Here is a 7,500-nt window from a genome sequence, read left to right as displayed (position 1 = left end):
GAAAACAAAAAAGTAATGATTAATGAGTGGAAAAATAAAAGAATATAGATGATGAATGAAAAATTCAGTATCTACACACTATCTCCTTAACGAAAATAAAATGTCACTGAACCAAGCAAACCAAAGAGGAAATTAACGAGAGTGTTACGCACACAGGCCAGTTGACCAGAACCGAAAGATGGAAGTCAACGATAGATAGAACCAAAGGTATTAAAAATAGAACCAAAGGTATTAAAAAAAATAATAAAATAACGTGAACCCGAGAAAATGAGTGAAAAAGCAATAAGACATATTCATGGGAACTAAAAACAGGGAGAACCAATGAGGGGTAAATAAAATTAGCGATCACACGAGTCCTTGAAGTGAACGCTTGAAGTAACGCATATAAGAGGCAACGTTACACCCATACCTATGTTTTGCTGTTGATCTCGGTCGTCTTGCGAAGCTGAAATGAAGAATAAACGAAGGAGATGATGATAAATAAGTCAGTGAAGCACAGCCCAAAGAACCAGAGAAGAAATAGACGGAACGATAATAAACCAGTAACCCGAGAGAGCCAAAATATGTAATAAGAAGAATGACAATAAATGAGGACAGAACCAGAAAGGAAATTAACAATACAATGATAAAACATCGCAGTGAAACGAGAGAACAAAAAGAAAATAAAGAAAACGGTAAGAAAACATGCTAGCGAACTGAGAGAACGAAGGAAGAGATAAAGAAAAGGACAATAAATGAGATAAGTATACCAAAAACCAGTGCCAGAGAACAGAGAGAACGAAAGAGGAAATGGAAAAAAGGACAATAAAATGGGGACAGAAATAGAGAAGAAATAAGACGATGATGAAAGATGCCAGAGAACCCGAAAAGAAAGAAAGAGGAAATAAAGAAAACAAGAAAAAAAACGCCAGTAAACCAAGACCAAAGAGGAAACAAGCAAACAAACAAAAAAAGTCAGTTAAACGGATTAATTGATTATTTAATATTATCTGAAGCGTCAATAACTAAGGTCATTAGCGACGAATACATTGTTGGATTAAAATCTTGAAATCTATCAGTAAATGTCACATAGATAAGTAAATAAAAAACAATAAGTATTAAAAACAAAGCATAAATATTATGCTTTAAAAGTTTAAAATCATTGCATAGATATGATGCATACTTATTTTATTGAAAACATTAGTCTCCCTTAAGAAACTGGAAAAGACTTTCTTGGTCCCAATCTTTCCACCTATACATTTTTCAGTATAAATGGCGGAGACAAATACTTATGTCTTTGGCATCTTTCCGTTGCATGTGCGACCGTTAATAGCTCTTGCCATTATCAACAATCTGCTTCCCTTTTAGCCATCATCGGCCCGAGGCAGCCTGGTGTGCCCGATTCCTAGCTTGTTAGCACAACTTCTTGTCGGTTGGGATGGACGGTGGTCACCCAACTACCAAGGTCATCTCTAATCTCTCGTAGTTAGTTTCCAAGAGGTGTGCCTCCATTACTCATTTCATTTATCGCGAAGACAACTTCTGATGCTGGGTTTCAAGTCGGTGTGTGGGAGAGGAAAACGAGCATCACAGGCTAACGGCAGCTGCCTTGGCCTTCCGATCAGCTCGCTCGTTCCCACTCATGAGCTCATTCCCACTCATAAAAGCATAGCAAAGTTATGCTTTTACGAGCTCCGAGCTAACATGAGCTGGAACCCAACAAAGTTCTGCTTTTACGAGCTAATATGAGCTGGAACCCAACAAAATTATGCTTTTACGAATTGTCATGAGCTGGCACCCAACTAAGTTATGCTTTTTACGAGCTAACATCAGTGCAAGCCAATTTTGAACCTCCCTTATCACTGGGTGTGATGAGTTTAAGCTCTTGATTACTTGCAGTATATTACAATAGAATGATTCGTAAAATCTCTAGTCATTTTGACTGCTGCAAGGATGGCATGTAACTCGGCAGTGAAGATCAAGGCTGTCAAAAAAAGAATGCCAAATACAGTCGTCCTCCTTCTCACTGCTCCAAAGCCTTCAACATTTTCAGATTTCGAACCATCCTGGTATATTGCAACTGATCCTTGGTACTTAGAAGTGTGTTGAAGAAATCTCTTCCTGATTTCTGCTTCGGATCTCCCCCCCTTCCCTATTCCGACCAAATCCAGCTCGACTTGACTGGTCCAAGGGGGGAATTGGGGAGTTCCAACAACTAGAACCTTAGTGAGATTTAACCCGAGATCTTCCACAAGATTCTTGATTCTCCTGCCATAGGATCGGCTATCCTCAAGGGAATTAAAAGTTAAGCTAGATGTAGGAGATCCCGGAATCCTTTGCAGGTTCTCCACTCTCAGCACACAGGGACTCCACAGGTAAAGACCTGAAAGCCCCTGTACAAATTCCTAGAGCTTCATTATGAACGGAATCCAACGTCCGGAAAACAGTGGGAATTGCAGAGAAATAAGCCTCACATCCACGGTCAAGTTCGCTACGAATAAACGCTTGGTAAAGCCGCAGAAGCGTTTTGCGGTCTGCTACCCAAAACAGGTGAGAAAGAACTCGCGAAATACTAAGTGCTTTCGTAGCCATCATCTTTAACTGTTTGACGTGAGGCACCCACGTAAGCCTTGACCCAAAAAATAAACCCAAGTACTTCACCTCTTGGACAAATTGCAATGACTTTACCCCCTAAATACAGAGAAGGATGGAACTTTCCTCTTTGGTGAAAATGCATTGCCATAGTCTTACTTGTTACCCACTGGGCAATCTTGATTTATTGCAGTCTACATGTGTCGTCGCACATTCTGTAAGTTTCTCTTAGAGCAGTGCAGTGTGAAGTCATCCACATACAGACTCAGGTAAAACAGACCCAGCGAGACCCAGTAAGAAAAAAATCCTCCATATAGAGTGGAAAATTTGTGTTCAGAAGCGCCAGTAGTGGATATGATCAGCAAGGAGGGACCCGGCAGGTGTGGTTCTGGAGAGGATGACTTGCAGCAATCGCGGTTGACTGAAGCGTGCACTGCTCGTCTTCCTTCCCCGTTGTGCAATTGCAGGATATGGTTTGAAGAAACCGGTTTTTTATTTTTTTTTTATTTTATTTTATTTTTTATATATTTTTTTTTTTAGGATTTGTATATTTACAGCGCACACTGTGCATACACGTCTATAAAACATACATACACATCTACAACATACATACATACATACATACATGTAAGTACGTACATGGATAAATACATACATACAATTAGCCGCATTTATTCACGACCACCCGTAAAAAGTATCGGGCTGGAATTTCATCTGGTAGCGCATTTTTATAACATGATAAACCATCCTGATAAAAAAAAAAAAACAATATTGATAAAAAATGTCTGGACAAAACTTCGTCATCCTTTTTCTAAGACTTGGAATGGAGTGAAAGCATAAGAAAAAAAATAATCATAGATCAACTTTCTAATCGAATGCAGATACCCTCAGCTATACTCCTAACAGCTTGCAATCGATGATGATGGTAATAATAATGATAATAATATTGATAATAATAATAATAATAGCAATAGTAATAATGATAGTAATAATATCAATAGTAATAATGATAGTAATAATATCAATAGTAATAATGATAGTAATAATAATAATAATAATAATAATAATAATAATAATAATAATAATGATAACAATAATAATGATAATAATAATAATAATAATAATAATGATAATGATTATCATTATTATAACAAGTAATCAAAATATATATTAAATTATGTAAACATCTGTTGCCATCTCTCTCTCTCTCTCTCTCTATCTATCTATCTATCTATCTATCTATCTATCTATCTATCTCTCTCTCTCTCTCTCTCTCTCTCTCTCTCTCTCTCTTCTTCTCTCTCTCTCTCTCTCTCTTTCTTTCCGTAACATTTGTGGGTTGATTACCATTTAAATAATTTCTTCGTGAAGAGAAAACAAATGTTCATTATACTGACTCATTTTCTCTTGTTCATGTTATACGATTGCTATTAACCGATTTTTAAAAAGAATTACGTTATGTAGAACCATATATTATATATTCTATTTCATATAATTCTTATAAAACCTCGTTTGATAAACGCGGGTACTTTCATGTCGTTTAGTTAACTGCAACTCTAATTAAAGCCTGAATTGTAACCGTATATAATATGAAAAAGGAAGGGGAAAAATACCAGACAGTAATACCGCATTAGCATTGTGTGGGAATTTCTAATATCTCAAAAGTATCTATCGTTCTGAGAAGATGGAAGCTTTTGGCGGGAAAATGTCAGAGCCATTTTCCCGCGCTTTTTTTTCGGGGGGGGGGGGGTGGAATATTAGCTTTTTCCTCTTTTCTTCTTCTTTTTCTTCTTCTTCATCTTCATTTTTTTCTTTCTTTCTTTCTTTCTTTTTTTTTTTTTTTTTTTCTTTAGTGGAACGTCAGCTTTTTTCCCTCTATTTTTATCTTGGGTGGAATATCAGATATTTTTACCCCCCCTCAAAAAAAAAAAAAAAAAAAAAAAAAATGTTTGACGGCGCCCAATTACGTCTAAATTGCACATAACTCGATTGCATATGATATATAGATGCTTTATGACCGAATCAGGGAGAAAAAATGAATCTTATGCTTATTAGTGTGTTAATGATATGCAGAAAGCTAAATATAGCCAGCAGACGATTAGTGCACATATTTAGCTCTTTCTTTTTCATTCAATCTCATTTTTTTTATTAATTTCATGGAAGTACTTATCCTTTTGTGGGTGTTAGACGTAAGCATCTTAGTTAAGTGAGAAAATTAACTTTCGATTTTGAAAATAAAACGGGGAATGTTTTTTTTTATAAATATATATTTCCTAGTGAATTTCATACAAGATGTTAAATGTGAGTGACAAAGTTTGCATAGACTTTTTTGACATTTTTTTTTTAGCAACAGGATTTATATTGTTATACTTGAGTGCACCAGTGTCAACCAGATTTAATACCAGTTCGGTAACCTTAGTGCGGCCACGAATTTATTCGGCGAGTGTGGGCGTGGGTGTATGTATGTTCTGTATGTGTATGGTGTGTTGTGTTGTGTTGTGTTGTGTTGTGTTGTGTTGTGTTGTGTTGTGTTGTGTTGTGTTGTGTTGTGTTGTGTTGTGTTGTGTTGTGTTGTGTTGTGTTGTGTTTGTGTTGTGTTGTGTTGTGTTGTGTTGTGTGTGTGTGTGTGTGTGTGTGCATATATGTAAACAGATTGGATTAGTTATAGATATATAAACACAAGTATCATTTAGAAAAGTTTTAGGAATCGCAAAATTTTGTTTTACAATCTCTAAGTGAACCTTTTTTTTTTTTCTTAAAGTACCCCCAAAACTCCTTCTCTGGAATCACTTCAGGCAGGCTTCATAGGCTCCACGGATCAAGCTCTGTTCCGCCAAAGCAACTTCAGGACGGATTCCAACAAAGCTCAAGTTCCCGATCCTCCAGCAGCTTTTTTTTACAGCAGCCAGGAAGATAAACAGCTGTAAAACCCGTGAGCAGTGACTGTGCAAGGCATCTGGAGTAGAAAACAGTTGATGTAGGCGCGTCTTTCAACGAATGAACACAGCATCCACTTCGCATCCAACGTCAGCATCAACTTCAGCTCATTTCTTCTAGACTTTTAGATTTTCAGAGGAGGATCTTCTCACAGAAAGACCCGCTTGGTCTCATTCAGACTAATAGATCAGGTTTCCTCCTCCTGAGGCCAACCCGACGTACCCTGTAGTTGCACCAAGGGCATTCAACCAGGCAAGGATGGCACCGCCAGCACCACACAATAAAAGATATGTGGGAGGTCTAGGCCCTGCAGTGAGATAGGCTGTGGAATTATATCATATATATATGTGTGTGTGTGCGTGTGTGTGTGTGTGTGTGTGTGTGTGTGTGTGTGTGTGTGTGTGTGTGTGTTTCTGTGTGTGCGTGTACGTATGTATATGTGTATATGTATATATATATAATTATATAATTATATAATTATATATCTGTGTGTGCGTATATATATATATATATATATATAATATATGTATATATATATTCATATATATGTACGTGTGTGTGTGCGGGTGTCTGTGTGTGTGTGTGTCTGTTTATGAGTGCATGTGTATGTATGCATGTATGTGTGTGTATGCGTGTGTGTAGGCACACCTGAAAGCACAAGGCAAAGAAGGAAGAGATATGCACAGAGCGCAATGAAACAGACGCGAGCATACTTCCTTATCCAGTTAAGGATAAGTCCGATATGCGAAGCTTAGCCTCGCCCGGGCTATGCCATGAGGGGAGCCCGGCCTGTGTCGACAACTTCCTTATCCAGTTGTCCATACCACTTATATCCAGAGTTAGTAAGCCCCGCCCCTATTTCCCCACAAGGCACCACCCCCGGGCCATAAGCCCCGCCTACGACATTCTGGCTCCTCCCTCAGACTCCACCCTTCTAAGTTATCTCATGATGTTCATTCTATGAGATGAGAAGTCAGCAGTATTTTTTTTAGTCCTTCTTCTTATTAATTAATACGTTCGTGATTAATAATTCAACATTTCTTTTATTCTGATTCATATATTTTTTTCTCATTCTTTCTTCCCTTTGGTCTCGAGGGCTAACCCGTTTTTCAATTTTCCGCTTCAGTTTTCGAAATGGTGAAAGTTGCTCTCAAACAGTTTAATTTATATATTGTGAACCGGTTTGATATCATTTGGAATGTAGAGTGTGTCCTTCCTCAGCGACAGTTTTGGATAAGGAACTAATTTTTAGAGCATCTCATGGTATTTCATAAGGTTTTGGTTGATAAGTATATATCTTTTATCAATTCATATAAAAAAAATATGCAATACACTCTCTCTCTCTCTCTCTTTTTCTAGTTGTTCTTTTTCTCTTGTCATTTTCTATGTATATATCTGTCTGTCTGTCCATTTGTCTGTCGGCTTCTTCCTTTCTCTCTCTCTCTTTCTCTCTCTCTCTCTATCTATCTATCCATCTATCTCTTTCTCTCTCTGTTTTTATATATCTCTCTACCTATCTGTCTATCTATCTATCTATCTATCTATTTATCCAACTATCTATCAATCTTTTTTTAATACATATATATATATATATATATATATATATATATATATATATATATATATATATATATATATATATATATATATATATATATATATGCACGAAATGCTTTGTGTAGATAAGTAAACACGTCAGCCTTTCCATCGCACTGGATGTTCTGAATATTTTACATATTTACAGACTTAGAAACTTACAGGTTAAGTTAACTCCTGGACGAGGTAACGAAACGATTTTTTTTCTGTATAAGTTAAGAAAGAAGCAAGAGAGAAATAAAGAAAAAGAAAAAAAGAAGATAAGCAAACAGACAGACAGACAAACGAAAAGAGAGATAGAGAGACAAACAGACAGACATACAGATGGACAGATAGACAGACAGATTGAAAGACAGACCGTCCAACAGGCAAACAGACAGATGGATAGACAGCCAG

This window comes from Penaeus monodon, chromosome 12, assembly GCF_015228065.2.
Source record: "Penaeus monodon isolate SGIC_2016 chromosome 12, NSTDA_Pmon_1, whole genome shotgun sequence".
Lineage (NCBI taxonomy): Eukaryota > Metazoa > Arthropoda > Malacostraca > Decapoda > Penaeidae > Penaeus > Penaeus monodon.
The sequence above is the reverse complement of the archived record's forward strand: the minus strand, read 5'-3'. Positions refer to the sequence as shown.